The sequence below is a fragment of the Rhineura floridana genome, chromosome 6, assembly GCF_030035675.1.
Source record: "Rhineura floridana isolate rRhiFlo1 chromosome 6, rRhiFlo1.hap2, whole genome shotgun sequence".
NCBI lineage: Eukaryota > Metazoa > Chordata > Lepidosauria > Squamata > Rhineuridae > Rhineura > Rhineura floridana.
The window spans coordinates 87835144-87855588 of NC_084485.1; the positions used below are offsets into that span (position 1 = coordinate 87835144).

Sequence of the window (20445 nt, forward strand, 5' to 3'; positions counted from 1 at the left end):
CCAACAAAGCTTTTGTGCGGGAGGAACACCATCTGGAAGCACCCATAAAATATTTCTTAGGTGCTCCCTTTCATTGAGAGAGTTCTAAGGTGGTGTCCAAAGGTGTGAGTATAAGTATTCACACAAAGTGTAAGTGCAATATTTTTTAAAAACCAAGCAATAAAGTTAACAATATAGAGCAAACAAATACAGGCAAATGGAAAACGTGAAACTAAAAGAGCAGAGTGAGGCCAAATTCCAACTGAAATGCTATCTAAAACGGTGAGTCAAAGAGGAAGGGCTTCAGCTGGAGCTGAAAATATGGTACTATTGTCACCTCTGTGCGGACGCATTCCAGAGTAAGGAGACTAGGCTGGACTCCCTTCATTCTGATGTCCTGACCATCTGCGTGCAGGAACCTTTTGACTCTTGTACTCCTTGTTAACTACTGCCTTAGATCTCAAAGGAGAAAGCAGACATGAATCCACTTAGCCTTGCAAAAGAGTGCTGCGGCTGCTGATTGCATTTATCAGTCACTTTAAACAATAACAAAATCTCAGAACAATTGAACAAAATGAAATATAATACAGAAAAACAAATAAAGCCATAAAAAATTAAAATTATGACAATACGAAATCCATACAATTTGTATCCAGCAATATGTTAATAAGAGCGCCCACCCCACTAAAAGGTGAGCACCAATGTAGGAGGCACCATTAACCAAAGGCCTGGGGGAACAGAAAGGTCTTAGCCTGGCACCTAAAGACTGCCAAGGATGGTGTCAAATATGTCTCCCTGGGAAAAGCATTGCACAGACCACCCAAAAGGCCTGTGCTCATGTTACTATCCTCTGCATCTTCTTGGGGTAGGGCACATAGAGAAGGGCCTCTGATGAGGACCACAGGGTCCACGCTGGTTCATATGGGGAGAGGGAGTCTTGGAGGTACAGAAGCTGATGAAGAAGATGCACCCCCAGGCTAAACTGCATTCACTGGAAGGAAGCCCAAATATATCTCCTTGTGTCTATGTTGGATTTGCCTCCTGATATCTATATTGGCCGACAGCCCTTACATATCACTGTATAAACTAAGTAGGTACATTTGTGCCTACATATTCATATGTACCATTCAATTAGAAATCCAGGCTGGATTACTGTAATGCTCTCTATGTGGGGCTGCCCTTGAGGTTGGTCTGGAAGCTGCAGCTGGTGCAAAATGCAGTGGAGAGACTGCTCACTGGGGCAGGGTATCGCCAGCATGTCACCCAGCTGCTGAAAGAATTGCCCATTTGCTACTGGACCAAGTTCAAGGTTCTAGTTCTGGTGTACAAAGCCCTATACAGCTCAGGACCAGGTTACCTGAAAGACCGTCATCCCTTATATACCCAGTCGATCACTGCGCTCTGCAGGTGAGGGCCTCCTGCAGATACCATCTTATCAGGAGGTTCATTCTGCACAATATAGAAAATGGACCTTTAGTGTGGCAGCACCTACCCTGTGGAATTCCCTCCCTTTGAATATTAGGCAGGCACCATCTCTGCCATCTTTTCGGTGCCTTTTGAAGACTTTCCTCTTTCAACAAGGCTTTTAGGTTGATACCTATCCCAGTCTGCGTCTGTGTCAGAATTGCTTAATATGTTTTTTAATAATGTTTTTAACCCTTTTTTAAAGTTGTTTTTTTAAAAAATGTTTTAACGCCGTTTTGTTTTAATGTATTTTAAGATCTGTTTTTATGATGTTTTAAAGTGTTTTTAGCGCTTTGTTTGCCGCCCTGGGCTCCTGCTGGGAGGAAGGGCGGGATACAAATTAAATAATAAATAAATAAAGGTGGAGCTGCACATTGGGACAGATGCCACACCACCTTGGTTTGGGAAACATTACCTAGCCAGCCCAACTAATTCTACTTAATCCCAAAACTCCCTGGGATGTGCTTGCCTTTCCTCCATCTGGTAGAGCAACCGCAGAAAATTGTAGCACTGCTCTGGTATTGTTTGACATTGTCTGCTTCTCTGTACTCCATTTGGTCAGTGGCTTCTCAGTCTTGAAAGGAATTTGCCACAGTAATGGTCTGGAGCTGAAAACAGGCTTGATATTGGATGTTGAGAGGGATGTGGCTATCAGATCTTATAAGCAATTTAGACTGCAATCCTATATTCACCTCTTTACTATTATTGTTAAAGTTACCTATCCTTCATCAGTAGGTCCCGGCACAGGTCACGACAATATAAAATGCATTATTAAAAATAGTTTAAAAGAAAGAGAGGGTCCTAAAAATATACATCTCAGGTGTCAAAAGCCAGGGTGAAGAGATGCATTTTCAGTTACAGCAAAAGCTGTACAGTAAAGATGCCAGACATACCTCTGTAAGCCATAATGGAGTCAGTGGGATGACTTGTGAGTTGACAAATAAAGGATTGTGCTGTTACTTGAGTTAATCCATATTCCAAAACAGTGGGCAATATCCAACTGAGTCATATGCAGAGTAGACCTACTAAAACTAATGGACTTGCTTTCAAAGGGTCTACTCTAGGACTATCATTGGATATCACCTACTGCTTTGCAATATGGCATCTGCAAAATGGTGTCTGTGTTATTTCATAAATATTTTGTAATTTATTTCACTGTGTACAGCGCAATCCCACACATTTTTAATGGGGCTTACTCCAAGGAAGATGTGATTAGGATTGTAGCCATACTATGTTTCCTGCGTGGGCTGAAATAGGGTCCATGCTGTGAGGTTTTCCTGGGCGAAGTGTGAACTGTTGTTTATGGACTGAGTAGACCCATTAAAATAAATGGAGCAAACCGTGACTTAACTGTATACAGGATTTCCCTGAAACCAGCTTCAATCATAAAAGCTACATCATAGATATTTGGTCTCTGTGGTTACAGTATTAAACTGTGACTACTAGAAAGAATTAATGAAGGAGGCTTGACGTTAAAAAACAAAACCAGTCTGTTTTGCTTGGATTCTATATCTGCCTTCTAGACATGAAAACAATTGCTGCCATATCTGAAAGCTCTAATATGTAAAGAAAAGTAAACTCATTGACTTATCGAACAGACGCATAGACAGGAAATATACCAAAGAAGACAAGATTTGGTCACAGTTCTATATTTAAATTGTTTCTTTAAAAGTTAATGACTAATAAGTGTTGTTATAAAGTGCTCAAGATTAATAATGTCTCAGTAAATTATTCCTTAGTGGAAATTATCATTATAGACTACCAGAAGCATGCTGGTCAGAAAAAGCAATTTAGTTTATATATTTATGGATGTAGAGTATGAGTGTTTTTAACTTGCATCTCTATGGCTGTGATCCTAACTTACATGGAGTTCTTATACTGACCTGAGTGGCACTTATTTCAAAAGAAATAAGTTTTAGAACTGTAATATTAGCAGGATTAAGGATTGTATCCAACACTGTGCAAGTAGAAGGCAGCTGGCACAACAGATCTTTGCATTGCCCTCCTCCCCCTTCCCGTGCAGTCCCCTGGAATCCCTGAAAACTCTCCCTACAGCATGGGTCTTCACCTGGTGGGGTCAGGACTCACTATAGGGTTGTGGCCTGATCTAAGATGGGTCACAATTAGGGTTGCCAGGTCGGAACCATCCAAAAACCTGAGAAAATGGGGGCGGGCCCTAGTGACGTCGCGGGGCAGGCCCTAGTGACGTCAGGGGGTGGGCCCTAGTGACGTCATGGGGCGGGCCCTAGTGACGTCACGGGGCGGGCCCTAGTGACATCATGAAGCATGATACATTGTATCAACCACGCTTGCGTGCAGCATACCATTCAAAAAAAGATTTCTGATTGGAAATTAAAATAGAAATCTTACCTAAAAGAGGTCCAGCTGAAGTGACAAGGTCATTCCTTCTCACCATCTTAGGGAGTATGGATGGAAAATGGAAATGGAATGCCTTCAAGTCGATCCCAACTTTTGGTGACCCTATGAATAGGGTTTTCATGGTAAGAGGTATTCAGAGGTGGTTTACCATTGCCTTCCTCTGACTTTGGACACATATACTTTGGACACATAATGAGAAGACATGATTCATTAGAAAAGACAATAATACTGGGGAAAACAGAAGGGAGTAGAAAAAGAGGAAGACCAAACAAGAGATGGATTGATTCCATAAAGGAAGCCACAGACCTGAACTTGCAAGATCTGAACAGGGTGGTTTATGACAGATGCTATTGGGGTCGCTGATTCATAGGGTCACCATAAGTTGAAATTGACTTGAAGGCACATTAACAACAACAACTGAATTAAAGATACAAAAAAGGAAAGTGGAAGGTGTTTTATTTTATTTTTTACAGCCTGGAGAAGTGGTAAGAGGTAAAGTCAGGAATGAATGCATTTTTTTAATGAACAAGATAGCATGTTGAACTATCTTGTAAAAATGAACTAAGAGTGCTTGCAGCAGCTATGCTAATGCAGAGTGAGCCAGTTGTTATCTGCATGGTGCTATGAAGTCAGTTGTATGTTAACTGTATGCTCATGCAACAGATGGTATAGCACAGTGGGGAGGAGAGCCTGGCTGGGAGTCCAGAGTCTATGAGTTCAAATCCCCACTCGTGTCTCCTGGATGTCAAGGGCCTGCCACCTGTGGGCAAGGTGCATAGTCGCAAGGAGCCGTTTCCCCCAGCTGGCAGTTGCGGACAAGGAAGGGACTGGCTTGTGCAGCTGTGGCAAGCTGAGCAGGCCCTAGCCAGGTGGGGAGTACTAGCCTTAGATGGTAAACCGCCTCTGAATACCGCTTACCATGAAATCCCTATTCATAGGGTAGCCATAAGTCGGAATCGACTTGAAGGCAGTCCATTTCCATTTCCATGCATATAATTAAACAGATGCAGTCAAGTTTTTGGACTTTATTGTGATTGCTGGCCAAGCAGGATAGTGCTCATGGGAGTTTTAGTACAATATCTGGAGGATGCTACTTTGGCTGCCTTTGGGATAATAGATGGCAGCCTTAAGTCTGAAATGGTGTTTGGAATTCTGTAGAGACCAGCCAGTACACATTATGTCATAAGGCCAATTCTTAACCATTTGGCTGTGGCAGTTACCTGAAATTGCTCTTTCGTGGGCTCTCACAAACACCACCAAGCTTTTCTTTTAAAACAGACCAGCTTGTTTAAGTACATAAAAGAATAAAAAAGGAAGTCAACTGACAAGAACAAGACACTTTTTTTCTAAGCAAAATTGATCAAAGAAAAAAAGTATGTTTGTGTGTGTGCCTGTGCGTTTGTGTGTAACACACACACACACACACTTACATGTAGCATAGAATCACAGAGCTAGAAGGGGCCTTTTAGTCCTTCTAGTCTAAGCCCCTGCTGGAAGTCCAAAACCCAGAACAAGATCAGGTCTGTTCGCTTAAATTGCCACATTAGAGACTTAATGAGACAACATGAGTCAGTTTCATGGGAACTTTCCCACAACAGGGTGACCATATGCTTAGATCTGATAGACCTGAAGCAGCTGACAATTTAGGGCAGACTTCCCCAGCTTGGTGCCCTCCAGATGTTAGCTGGTGGCAGCTGTATGCCCAAAGATATCTGGAAGGCACCAGGTTGGGGAAGGCTGCTTTGGGGAGATGGGAAATGTGCAGAAAAATGGAACAATGGCACACATTCCTATTTGTTGTCATTTCAATCTCACTCCCACATCCTGTCAAGAAAAGACAATTACATGATGATTCTGTCCGTTTCCAACAGTGCAATTATCCAGAGGAAATAGTAAGAAACTGAGGATTAGGGCCAAACTCTCTCTTTCTCTCTCCAGCCTCTCTCTCTTTCTCTCTCTCCAGCATCTCTCTCTTTCTCCAGCATCGCTCTCTTTCTCTCTCTCTCTCTCTCTCTCCAGCATCTCTCTCTTTCTCTCTCTCTCTCTCTCAGCATCTCTCTCTTTCTCCAGCATCTCTTTCTCTCTCTCTCTCTCTCTCCAGCATCTCTCTCTTTCTCTCTCTTTCTCTCTCTCTCTTTCTCCAGCATCGCTCTCTTTCTCTCTCTCTCTCTCTCCAGCATCTCTCTCTTTCTCTCTCTCTCTCAGCATCTCTCTCTTTCTCCAGCATCGCTCTCTTTCTCTCTCTCTCTCCCTCCAGCATCGCTCTCTTTCTCCAGCATCTCTCTCTTTCTCCAGCATCTCTCTCTTTCTCTCTCTCCAGCATCTCTCTCTTTCTCCAGCCTCTCCTCTTTCTCTCTCTCCAGCATCTCTCTCTTTCTCCAGCATCTCTCTCTTTCTCTCCAGCCTCTCTCTCTTTCTCCAGCCTCTCTCTCTTTATCTCTCTTTCTCCAGCATCTCTCTCTTTCTCCAGCCTCTCTCTCTTTCTCTCTCTCTCTCCAGCCTGCTACCCACAGCAGCAGTGGACGCCGGACGGGGCCAGCTCCTTCTTAGCCCCAGGACGCCTGGCCGCTTCACCCCTCATGCTGTGGGCGCCGCTGGGCAGCAGCGGCCGCGATGCGCTCCCCAGCCAGAGACGCTGCGGCCGCTGCCGCCGCCACTGCCAAGCTCCATCGCGGCCACTCCCGCCCAGCGGCACCCACAGCAGGAGGGAGAATGACAGCGCCACGCTCGCCCGACTGGCCTTTTAAGCAGCGCCTGCCTCACGCGCCCAGGGCCAGCCCCTCGTTGCCGCTCCCGCCCGCCCCTGTCCAAGACAGGCTGCTGCCTGGGAAAACAGAGCCCGGCCCCAGCGGCACCAGCTCTCCCTGCCTCAATGACAAAGGGTGGGAAGGCGGCCAATGAAAAGCCGGAGATCATCCAGTTTAAGCAAAGTATTGCCGGAGGCCAGAGACGGCCCCTTTTTCCCTGAAACTCCGCCCAAAAACCGGAGACCTGGCAACCCTAGTCACAATAGCAGTACTACCACCAGACAAATATATGGTAAAAACATAAGAAATAAGTCTCCCAAATGCACATTTGGGTTAAAATTGGGTTCCTGGTCTGAAAACATTGAACGCTACTGCTCTAGAAGATCACGGGGCCTACCAAACATTGTGGGCTGTGTCATATGAGGCTGGACTGTGTGTGTGGAGGTCCCCCCAAATCAGGTAAAAGAATCTTGCTCCCTCTTCCCTTACAGTTTGATATGACAAAGCCCATAATGTACAATAGGTTCTACAGACCCTCTGGAGAGGCTTGGGGGGAGGTGTCAGAGGGAAGGGAAAGATCCACTGTTTGAGCTTGCATTCCACTCATGCCATGGTGGAAACAATACTTAAGAAAACAAGAATTAAGGTTACATTACTAACCATGTCTACTTAGAAGTAAGTCCTACTGAATTACATGGGGCTTATTCCCAGGTAAGCAGGGTTAGGATTTCAGTGTAAGTTGTATATTCACACAGACACAGCCCTGATTCACACAGGAGTTCTCAAAGACATCCCCATGTAGTGAGAAGCCCCCGGGTCAGCAGGATGCCAATAGGTGAGAGTCTGCAGTGGCACAGAGTAGGCTAGAAGGGCATGATTTATGTGCAGGAATAGCAAATGCCAGAACAGATACCCGCTACAGTCAGCAAAAGACTCCTCAGGGTGTAGAAACTCTATTTCGGACTTCTTTGTGAACTAGGACACAGAGGTACATATACACATCCACACAGGTTACTTTTCAGATACAGTGGTGCATTAGTAATGCCAAACTTTCTCAGCCGCTCCACACACAAACCCTTTGTGAAACACAGAGAAAGACGGAAAAGCATTTAGCAATCTTAAAGGCCCAAGCATCAGATTTGTTGTGCACTAAGCATATGAGCTTAGAGTGGGGTGTATGAATCTCTGCACCTGGAAGCTTTCATAAAGTCCAATACTCCACCAGCATGGCAAGCAGTTATACTGCTGGCAGGCCATGCTGTCTCGATAGAAACTGGCTTGTTATTTAGACATTTCTCCTTGGCTTCTTAAAACACATTTTCCCTTATCACGGGTTTTCCTTTTCTCTCACACTCAAGCATTAAATGAAAGGAAGATTCGGATGCCTAGGATGAGAGGATTGCCTTAATATCCCATGCAAGTAAAGTAATGCTCAAGATTCTACAACAAAGGATCTTACCATATATGGAGCAAGAAACGCCAGAGATACAAGCTGGATTTAGAAAGGGAAGGGGCACCAGAGATCATATTGCAAACATACGTTCGATAGTGGAACGGACCAAGGAATTTCAGACACAGCCAGTGTGGTGTAGTGGTTAAGGTGTTGGACTACGACCTGGGAGACCAAGGTTCGAATCCCCACATAGCCATGAAGCACACTGGGTGACCTTGGGCCAGTCACTGCCTCTCAGCCTCATGAAAACCCTATTCATAGGGTCACCATAAGTCTGAATTGACTTGAAGGCACTACATTTACATTTAAGGAATTTCAGAAGAAAATCACTCTGTGCTTTATAGATTACAGCAAAGCCTTTGACTGTGTAGATCATGAAAAACTATGGAGTGCTTTAAAAGAAATGGGGGTGCCACTGCTTCTGATTGTCCTGATGCGCAACCTATACTCTGGACAAGAGGCTACTGTAAGGACAGAATATGGAGAAACCGATTGGTTCCCAATAGGAAAGGGTGTGAGGCAGGGGTGTATTTTATCACCCTTTTGTTTAATCTGTATGCAGAACATGTCATACGGAAAGCATGATTGGACCAAGATGAAGGAGGTGTGAAAACTGGAGGGAGAAATCAATAATTTAAGATATGCAGACGATACCATACTACTAGCAGAAACCAGTAATGATTTGAAACGAATGCTGATGAAAGTTAAGGAAGAAAGCGCAAAAGCAGGACTACAGCTGAACGTCAAAAAGACTAAAGTAATGACAACAGAAGATTTATGTAACTTTAAAGTTGACAATGAAGACATTGAACTTGTCAAGGATTATCAATACCTTGGCACAGTCATTAACCAAAATGGAGACAATAGTCAAGAAATCAGAAGAAGGCTAGGACTGGAGAGGGCAGCTACGAGAGAACTAGAAAAGGTCCTCACATGCAAATATGTATCACTGAACACTAAAGTCGGGATCATTCAGACCATGGTATTCCTGATCTCTGTGTATGGATGTGAAAGCTGGACAGTGAAAAAAGGGGATAAGAGAAAAATCAACTCATTTGAAATGTGGTGTTGGAGGAGAGCTTTGTGCATACCATGGACTGCAAAAAAGACAAATAACTGGGTGTTAGAACAAATTAAACCAGAATTGTCACTAGAAGCTAAAATGATGAAACTGAGGTTATCCTACTTTGGACACATAATGAGAAGACATGATTCACTAGAAAAGACAATAATGCTGGGGAAAACAGAACGGAGTAGAAAAAGAGGAAGGCCAAACAAGAGATGGATTGATTCCATAAAGGAAGCCACAGACCTAAACTTACAAGATCTGAACAGGGTGGTTCATGACAGATGCTCTTGGAGGTCGCTGATTCATAGGGTCGCCATAAGTCATAATAGACTTGAAGACACATAGCAGCAGCAACAACAGGATGAGAGGCTGGATGTTGGTTTCAGAGTTGCTCTAAGAACATTCACCAACCCCATATTTCCCCCTCCAAAACAAAAAACAAACCCCTCTTCTGCAAGTGATAGCAACAATCTTTGTTATAATGAAAATTTTCATGATCTATGGATTTCTTGTTGTCTAAAATGAAAGACAATGATTCTTTTTGTTTTAAGGCTCTATTTCTGCTAGTGGGCAGAGTCCACATATTTCAGATAAACCAATTAATATATAAATTGTGTTACAGAATTGCTAAACCTGAAGAAATTCCATCTCCTCTACATTGCTCATATTGAGAGAGTTGCCATTTGGATATTTTTTTGGAAAAAATGTCCAAACTGCTTCTTTTTTGTGGCCTTTTTGGGGGACCAGTTAGAATGAAAGTGATAACTCAGTATATTGATCATCACTTACAAATTCTTGCCAAGCCCTTCCTGCCTGCCAGGGACTCCAGAATGCCTGTATAAATGCAAGATACTCTGATCATCTGTAGTTGAGCCAGAATATGTGCTCCTTGAGGCAGATAGTTTGGCTGCCAGCAGCTGTGCATCTGAGCATGCCTCTGGTACCAACAAGCCCCTGTTTTGCAGGCAGTGCGTAAGAGCTTTGTCTTCCTTCAGATGGTAAGGAAGTCTGCCAATGCTAACAAGCCCTCCAGCAAAACATTAAATAAATAAAGGAGGCTATCACTGGTGATTCTGAAGTGTCAAATATCTGCACTATTTACAAAACAAATAGCTGCTGTTCAACTGGTCTTTGGCAGTAACAATGAAAAAAACGTGGAGCATTTCTCTGCAGTTCAACAAGTGACAGTTATCCACGTCTTGAAAAGGACTTCAACTGCCAAGAAACTGGCCAGATAAGTTTTGTTTGCTCCATATATGAACCTAGCATTTCCCACAAAGAACTATCAAACCTATCCCTTTGGAAGTTCTATGTGCATCGTTATCTGTGAGTTAAAAGATATTCTGTCTGTGGTCAGACTGTTCTTCAAATCAATCTAGCTTAACTCTGAAATTAAAAGTCAGTTCCAGAGCTAAGCCCCACAAAGAGAACTGGTCCAGATTCTGCCCTTCCTCAGTTGGGGATTTTTTTATTGTTTCCTATCCAGCATTAATCCAACACTACATGTCTAGATTTTTAGATTTAGCTTTCCCAGTGATCATGGAGTTGCAGGAAATGATTTGAAGAGGAAAAAAATAGAAGCAATATCAGCAACCCATCCACACCATACCCAACGATAGACAATAGTTTTATTCATACAGTTTACATCCCAAATTGATCCATGGGAGCAATGCACAGGATTTTACGGCACTGAAAATATTGCAAAATTTGCTTTTTCTGGGTTGTACACAAACATAAAAGTGAGACAGAACATTAACTTTCCTATTACAATTGAATGGTTGGTTTTCCTGGTCTCATAGAAATTTCAAGTAAATTCCAAAAAGTGGAAATTGGAGATCCCAATTTGTTTGTTATCCCTGATGACATGTCACCTAGGACTTAAGCCCTACCCTCAGATGGATGACTTTTACAAGGGCATCTCTGTTGCAACACAAGGAAATTAATTATTTTGCTGTAATTTTAATTCTGTCTTTTTTTCCTTCCTTTCTCCCTCCAGATCAGTTCCATATGTCACTACACTTTGTGCAGCAGTTCCAAGCAAGCCTTGGTAATGTTATAACCAGCTTCTAATGTTAATATTTACAAAAAAAAACCCAAACTACATTGTTCTGGTATTCGGAAATGTGTAACTATCTACCTGCTACTGCAGGGTTTTAGCTAAGAGTTATTTTCAGCCTCTGTAATCCATGAAACCAGTTGCTTATTACCCTTAACTGGGGGATTGGTAATGAACAAAACTGATATCTATATTTCTTTTTTAAAAATAAACATTTCATAATATTGTTAAATCCAAAAGATGGCACACAGGACTGCAGACAATCATCAAAACTGGGCAAATATGGCAGGGCTACAGTTAATTGACACACTAGTGGGAAGCATCACAATTAACATGTTTTGACAAATCCCTTTCACCAGCTGTCAGGATTCAGGATTTTGGAAGCATGGACCACAGTTCTCTTTTGGACTGAGATCATCTGTATTGCCAGCACCATTTCATCCCAGAACAACTTTTACTTTTTACTTTTATTGATTTGTTTGCAGGACCAAAGGCCAATGCAAATTAAAACAATACATATACAATACTTTAAAATCAAATGGAGACATTTAAAAGGGAAGCATTTAAGCGGGGATCTCATGTAAGAGAACTTGCCTATGTAATATCTCGAAGGGCAATGTAATTGACCCTAAGTTTTCTTGCTGCTATTACAAAAAGAGCTACTTTGTGGGTTACTTCCAAGTTATGATCTGACATTAAAAAAGTGATTTTTTCATCAAGTGAATCAAGCTGAGGGATTTCTAACCATTTACTAAGAAATCTATTTCTGGGCTGAGTATAAATTGGGCAGTAGAGCAAAACGTGGGGAAGGTCTTCCGCCGAGGGTGAGCCACAGACACAATTCCTTTGGTCCTTAGGGACACCGGCTAGTCGACCTTCCCTGTCCGCATTTGGTAAGGAGAAAAAACGTAGGGCTGTAAACGCCCGTCTAAGGACAAGGGGTATTGGTTGAAGGAGATAAGTAGAGCAGTGGGGGTCAAGCTTAAATCTCCAGTACCAAGGAGATACCTTTGAGTTGATGGAGGATAGCCTATCCTGGTTCATAGAGTGGAGGAATATGTATTCACGTAGAGATTTATTATTTGGCATTGCATTGAAATCCTGCTCTAAAAGGTGGTAAGTTGATAGCAGTTTAGTTAATTTAGAGCGCCATAAGATAGAAGCGAATGGGTAGTCAAAACATAATTGTAATAATGTCCCGGGCTGGGGCCCATTGAGTGTTCTCAAAAATTTCAGAAGGGTAAAATGTATGAGATCCATCAGTGGGGGGGAGCCCGTCTCAATTCGAGTCATCGCTGCAGAGGTTCCCACAGAGAGAGATAACAAGCGCCTGAGAAAACTATTTTGTATAGTTTCCAGGGCTGTTACGATATTATAATCCCAGCCCCATACGGCTACTCCATATAGGATTTGTGGGATCACCTTTGCTTTAAAGATCTTTAAAGTAGGGTGAATCTGACCGCCCCCGACAGAACGAGAAAATTTTAAAATTGTCCCTATTGTCTTAACCGCGTGCGATTTAATATATTGTCGGTGATATCGCCAGAAAAGGGTATCTGAAAAATAAATACCCAGGTACTTAAATTCTCAAGGTTGTTCTAACTGATGATCAGCTATATGCCAGCGATGTCCTTTGAATCTTTTCCCAAAAACTAAAACTTTGGTTTTATCATAATTAATGTTGAGTTTTTCCTTATAACAATAGGACTGTAGGGATCTCAACATCTTTCTAAGTCCGATTGGAACTAGGGAAAGAAGGACCATATCGTCGGCATAGAGAAGTGTCGGTATTTTCCTTTGGCCGATAGAGGGGGAGAAAAATTGAGGTCCGGATACAAAAGGAATGATATCATTTAGAAACAAATTAAAGAGCAGGGGAGCTAAGAACAACTGTGAAATCATAAGTCTTCCATCTGTTGATCAAATAAGCAAAAGTCTTGAAAAGATAATGTGTTGCATTACTGGCTCTGCACATCTTTTTTGTTCATTCTGAGATTATTATTTTTTTAGTGTGATGCAGCAAATATTTGTCCTTCTAAATCAGGGGTGGCAGCCCTGCAGCCCTCCAGATGTTGTTGAACTACCATTCCCATCATCCCTGACCATTGGTCATGATAGCTGGGGCTGATTGGAGTTGTAGTTCAGCAACATCTTTAGCCACCCTTGTTCTAAATAAATGTTGGATGGGTGGTTGTTAAATTTATCTTGATTTCATTGATTGGTCAATCATCTGGGCCTAACAGAATAACATTTTTACCATATCTTATATACTGGCGGGCTAGGCTATGGGCAGCAGTCAGGGGTGAGCCAGGAGCCATGGATGAGACAGAAGTCAGGACTGAAGAGTAAGCGAGGAGCAAGTCAGAAGTCAGGACCAAGGAACAACCAAGGACACAGAACCATACCAAAGCTCAGGAAGACCTTGTTGCTCAAGCAAGGCTCAGCTGGAACAGGAAGGTCTGTTATACCCCCTCCTGTCCAGCAGAAAATGATGGGCAGAGTCAGTCCAGGGCCTGAACATTCTTTACCAAGAAGCCGCCACATGCAGTTCAAGCTGCACATAGATCCGGCAGCGTTGATTACACTTGAGTGTGTAATCCATTTTGCTAACCAACAGTGTTGTTTAAGTCTCTCAGAAAAGAAAGTTTTCCTTTTTTTCTTTCCAGTAATCCTTTTTCTTGATGAGTGTGTCTACTGAACCAATCCTCCCATGTGACAAAAAGAAAAGACAGCATGCTTTTCCATAATGGGATGATGGAGTACTGCAGCTGGCATGAGCAGAGATATTATATTGAGTGAGGTGGTCACAATGAACCTTGGGAAAAGATGCAAGAAGAAATGTCAAGTGAAATAATCAGATTTATCTTCTATAATCACAGAATGGAGGCTTGTGACAACAAGCCTTCCTAGCAGTATAGCATGCAAGGGGTGTGGCTGAGATAGTTCCTGTTCTGTATCAGCAGGCAAATAGCACCAGATTATTCACCCCCAAGAACTTAGGGCAACTTCGTACATGCATTTGCCACGTCAGAAGCTGCTTTTATTTTATTTTTTTGCACGTGAATAGTCTTGGCACCACATATGCAAATGTACATTTATAGAAACATGCTTAAACTTATCACACCACCAAGAAGCAGCTCCTGTTTAATTGCTTCTTACATGTTCTTGTAAAGTAATAAAACCTCTCCTTCGGAGCAGCATACGTATACAAAACTCTGAGAATTCGTGTCCAAAGATGTCCCTGAGGAACACTAAACATATGACACAAGAACCATGGGGAAAATATTACTTCTGTTACTGAAATTTTGAGTTTGCTAGTCAGCCCAGGAAAAATAGTGTATATGGAGAATAAACCTCACAATTTGGATGAGTTTCAGAATGAACATGTTAGTGACCAGAATGGTCCATTCCATGTGTACAAAGTGATTTGTGTAGGATTTTATTTCTTTATTTTCAGGACAAGCCCTGTCAAGGCAGCGTATAATAAAAGTGTTAAAAGCAACACAATGTGTAAAAATGGGATACAAAAATGTTCTTATGATCAAGATTTTTCTGTGTTCACATATAAATCAAATACTATGTACATCTGTTTCTTTTTCCACTTTTTACGATAGAAATAATGGTGCCTATTGCATAGACCAACTGTAGCCAACGTGGTGCCCTCTAGATATTGTTGGACTCCAACTGCCATCAGCCTCAGGCAGCATGGCCAATGGTCAGGGATGATGGGAACTATAGTCCATAACATCTGGAGGGCACTACATTGGCTACCCCCTGACACAGACTCTTCACAAGAGCAATGTGAGCATCTCAGAGGGAAAAGCACCATGCAAGTACCCCAGAATTACAACAAAATTAAACTAGAGTTTATTTTCTTCTTCAAAAACAGTTCCACCAAATTCCTAAACTGTTTCACAGAACAAATCTGTTGGTGTTTAATTCTTCTCACTGTGTAATCATTGTGCTTTGATAAATTGAAGTATGCATGTATTTATATATAATGTAGATATGAGCTTAAAAATCTACCTTGAGCATTTGTATTTATTACGATTCCTGTTCTCCCCAGATTCCTTTTGCATGGTTTTAAATACATTTCCATAATCTAGCAAAGGAACCAAAAATAAAATAAAACATTTTCCGACTTACATCAAGTATTCAATCCATAAGGAACAATAACAAACCTTTGAGAATGTAAAAAGAGCATTTTGCCAATACAAATCAAGAAATTGAATATATATATATATGTTTTCTCTTTCTCTTCCAACATTAATAAAGTTTGGAATTTACTTTATTCTTTTCCAATTAAAAGGAAGATTCCCATATATAGATAAATTACTGCTTTACCAGTTAGAAACCATTGTCCGTATCTCCCAACTTTATGGATGTCTTGCTAGCTCATAATAGATTCTTCCATTTACCTAAGCTACAGCTGAAAAATAATTCCAGGTGAGTCTTGATCTATGCCTCAATTCTGCTAGGGTGCTCCACAAAATGAAACAATATGTTGTGCATGAATTTTCCTTCTGGATTAGTTCCATGCTCACAAAAGGCTGATACATTGTGAGTGGGCATGGGAACAAACTCTGGTATCTAAAATCCACATGCAGTACTAAACAGTTTTGTTTGTTTGTTACAGTGTCATTCCTCCTATTTGATGGGAGCAGATGGTCATTATTATTTATGAAATCTGTTGCCTTTCCATAAAACATCCTGAAAGATGTTTACGATAATATAATTCCAGACATCTTCTGCCTCTCAATAGTAATTGATACCACAACTAATTCATTTATTGAGGACTCTCACATACAATAGCACTACATGTAAGATTGCTGGATTGGGGCTTTAACCTGCTTTCAGTGGGGCTTAGGCTACAGTCCTATACCCACTTACCTGAGCATAAGCATAAGCCACACTGCACTCTTTGGGACTTAATTCTGTGGTTATGTGGTTAGTCTCAGGAAAGTGTACACAGAATTACAGCCATGGAGCACAATCCTGTGCATGTTTACACAGCAGTAAGACCCACTGTGATCAATGCTGATTACTCCCAGGTAGGTGTGTGTACATAGGATTGCAGCCTTAATCTATCATCCCCAGAAATCAAGCTCTTCCTACAAGGCATAACCAAATCTCCAAGGAAATATACAAATCCAGCAAATATCCAGTATTTTCTGGAGTGGGTTTTAAAAATGGCTAGCTGACTTCAGCAACAGAAATTCTGCACCAAGCTGGGCTTTAGAATTTGATTTCAGGAGAAATATTTTGATACAAAATAAATGGAGAAAGCCACAAAACATTAATATTAGTTGGTTTCAGTGGATAGAAAATGGATGCATTTGGATAAGTCACTGTCTCTCACCAGAAATGGGGAACCTGTGGCTCTGCAGTTGTTGTTGGACTTCAACACCCATCAGCTCCAGCCAGCATCACCAATGACCAGGGACGATGGTAGTTATAGTCCAACAGCATCTGCAGGGCCACAGGTTTTCCACATCTGCCTTAACGTGCTGTACAAGGATGTTGCCAGGTGATAAAGCTGGTCAATAATCTGTGGAAAGTAGGGCACACAATTAATGCCTGATCCCTTATGTTCCCACTTGACTGCTTTGATCTACGGAGCTGGTACTTTTGCAAATGTCACATGTTGTCTGTTCCATACCTGTGAGAAATGGATCTTTTAGTGTGGCAGCACCTATTCTCTGGAACTCCCTGCCCGTTGATATTAGTAAAAAATATTTCTCCCAAAATCAAATTCTAAAGCCCAGTCTGGTGCTGTATTGTTTTTGGTGCCTGCTAAAAACCTTTTTGTTTAGACAAGCCTACTCAGAGATGTATTATTATTATTATTATTATTATTATTATTATTATTATTATTATTATTATTATTATTATTATTATTATATCATCCCACCCTTGTTCCCAGCAGGAGCCCAGGGCAGCAAGCAAAAGCACTAAAAACATTAAAACATCATAAAAACAGACTTTAAAACACATTAAAACAAAACATCTACAAAATTTTTTCTTAAAAAAAGCTGTCAAAACGTCTTCTAAGATTAAAAACATTTTAAAAAAGAAAGTTTAAGAACATATTCAATTCTAACACATAATCTATTATGTAGATTAGGTTTTAAATTTGTTGATTTTAATCTATATTTTGATATTTTGGGTATGTTTTACTGTTCTTAATGTTTGTTTTATTGCTATTTGTAATAAATAGTTGACACTATTTTATATAAACTACTTATACAGACTATTAAAAATTAAGCGGTATATTTTGCTAAATAAATAAATGTGTTTGCTGCGTTTGTGTCCAAAAACGTCTCTGCAGAGGGAAATCTCCAGATTTTGAGAATCAAAATGTTAACTCTTCATACAGTCCACTACTAAGCTTCACCACATTTGTCTTGCAAAATCTCATCAGTGGGCTTGTTTTTGTCATGAAATCAAAAGTAGAAAAATTACTATTTTTTAAATTTATTTTATTCTGTAAACCCTTCTGCCTTATTTGAAATCAGCAAGATATAGTTGGGGTGTGTGTGGAGAGATGACAGAAAATTGTGAATTGTTTGTGAATAGCAAGTACAGAAACTTTGTTTATTATTGTGTACATTTATAGAAGAGGACACCCAATGAGAAACAGACCACCAAATAAACAAAAGAAAATACATTTTCATGAAGCATGTCATTGGTTTTTGGAATCCATGTAGCTATGGGATGTGATTGTGCTAACGCCTAAGAACATACTGGGCTGAAGGAAGGATTATCATTTGATACATAAATAGAAACCAAAAGGAGAATTCACTAATAGGCAAAAAACCTTGCATTTAAGAACGTAGCTATAGCCCACAGCTATTTCTATCAAACTTTAAAAAGCAGGGAGATTGGGAAGCTATAGTGAATGCACCAGGGGAGCAGGAGACCTGAACTCCTCTCTGAGATATTGGACTGCCCTATAGATTTGTCAGAATGCAAACACCATTTGGGTTGGTCTTTCACAGTCCAATTCACTTGCTGTGTAGCTTGAAGGGGAAGGAGGGGATTGGAAGGGGATAGGGAGGGAAGAGGGAAGAGGGAGGGGATAGGAAGGAGGAGAAGGGAGGGTGGGTTTCATCATTTGCATACTTTTTGAGTTCAATGGGATTTATTTCTGTGCAATCATGTTTGAAAATGGACTGCCTTCAAGTCAATCCTGCCTTATGTTGACCCTATGAATAGGGTTTTCATGGTTAATGGTATTCAGAGGTGGTTTTACCATTGCCTTCCTCTGAGGCTGAGAGGCAGTGACTGGCCCAAGGTCTTCCAGTGAGCTTCATGGCTGTGTGGGGATTCAAACCCTGGTCTCCCAGGTCGTAGTCCAACACTGACCTGGGGGTGGGGGAGGGAGGGGAGGGGGAGGAGATTGGGTGGGTGGGTACTGGGCAGAAGGGAAGCCCCTTTCCTTTATTTATTTATCTAGTATCCCGCCCTTCCTCCCCGCAGTAGCCCAGGGCGGCAAACATAAATGATAAAAACAATTTAAAACATCATAAAAAGACCTTAAAATACATTAAAACAACGTTAAGAACATTTTTAAGAAGCTTTAAAAACATTTTAAAAAAAAGAGGGTTAAAAATATATTATTAAAGAAAACATATTAAATGCGATTCTAACACAGACGCAGACTGGGATAGGTCTCAACTTAAAAGGCTTGTTGAAAGAGGAAAGTCTTCAAAAGACGCCAAAAAGATAGCAGAGATAGCAAAAGGAAAACATTGTGAATAGTATCATTGCTTTTCAGCCTTTCTCCCACCTTTTTATTCTACAGCAGGCACATGTAGCCTCCCACCCAAATTTAAACCAAAGCTGTCCCTGGCCACATCCACACCAGGTCTTTATTTCACTTTGGACAGTCATGGCTTCTCTCAAAGAATCCTGGGAAGTGTAGTTACTGAAGGGTGCTGAGAGTTGCTAGGAGATGCCTTGTTCCCCTCACAGACCTTCAATCTGAGTGGCTGACTGTTAAACCAGTCTGGCCACTGAAGCTCTATCAGTGGAATAGGAGTCTCCTCTCAGCACCCTTCACAAACTACACTTCCCAGGATTCTCTGAGGGAAGCCATAACTGTCTCAGGTGAAATCAAAGTCTCGTGTGTGTGTGTGTGCCCCCCTGATTAGCCAAGCCAAGCAACTGTGAGTCTGGCTTTTAGAACGCTGACAGTTGGTTCTTACTGAGCATGCCCAAGCTTATCATAGGTTGTCAGCCAAAATTTATTAAATTAATTAAAAATCAGCCAGGCATTTTTTTTAACTTTTAAACTGCAGAAGATGAAGGTCAGAGTATGGGGCAAGGTCAGTATTAGGATTACAGGTACTGGCTGATTTTTAATGAATTTCAGCAGATTATGAGAACTCTGGCAGAAAAAAGTCCAAAAGGGCTCTTGGGTGTTTTGCTCTCTTTTTAGACTTTGAATTCTCGATTCTCTCTGACTGTTTTGTGTATCGCCATGAAAATTGACAGGGTTGTTAAGCAAGCATTTCTGAGTTCAGGACTACAAGTTTGGTAAGGTTTTGTTTTGAAATGAGCTTATGGGAAGCATCAGAATGGCATGCGGGGGTATTTTCAATTTAACATTGTGAAATGTGAAAAATCCATGCTGGCTATAGTATACAGCCACTCTCATGGCTATATAATAGCAATGGGAATTAACAAAGGTGATTAGGGCATGGGAGTAGATCACATTTTAGCATTAGCTCTCTCCCTCTCTTTGTGTATCTATATATATTCTCTGTGTGCGTGCGTGCGTGTGTGTGTTTGTGTGTGTACACATGTGGTGGCGATACATTGATAACATCTTTATGGTCTGGACAAATGGTAAAGAGAGTTTAGAACAATTTAAAAATTACATCAACTCTATCCATCCATCTATTAAGTTTACATTTAATAGTACAAATGACAATCTGCACATCCCTTTTCTGGATGTCCTTCTCACCATTGAAAAAAACAAAATAGCCACTGATCTCTACAGCAAACCCACTGATGTCCACACCTATTTAAACTGGAAATCCTGCCATCCTAAGCATATAAAGAAAAACGTGTATAGCTTAGCTCTGAGAATCAAACTTATTTGCAACACTGAAGATAAATACCAGAGAAAGATCAGTGAACTTAAAGAACACCTTCTAAGAGGATAACCTCCACATCCACCATGCCTCCATTATGTCCAGAGAAAACCTCCTCCATAATAATGACGTGTCAAAGAGCAGAGAACAACGGATTCCATTTGTGGTAGATTTCCATCCAGCATCTCCTATCACCGAGC

At 41.2% G+C, this 20445-nt stretch overlaps 1 protein-coding gene across 1 annotated transcript in view; it reads right to left on the minus strand.

The window, feature by feature from the left end:
* TRABD2B (TraB domain containing 2B) overlaps positions 1-16563 on the minus strand; it is a 444269-nt gene extending 427706 nt beyond the window's left edge. Inside the window, exon 1 of the mRNA XM_061630445.1 lies at positions 16507-16563. The gene's annotated coding sequence lies outside the window, so the exon portion shown is untranslated. The remainder of the gene's footprint in view (positions 1-16506) is intronic.
* Between the last annotated feature and the right edge of the window lie 3882 nt (positions 16564-20445).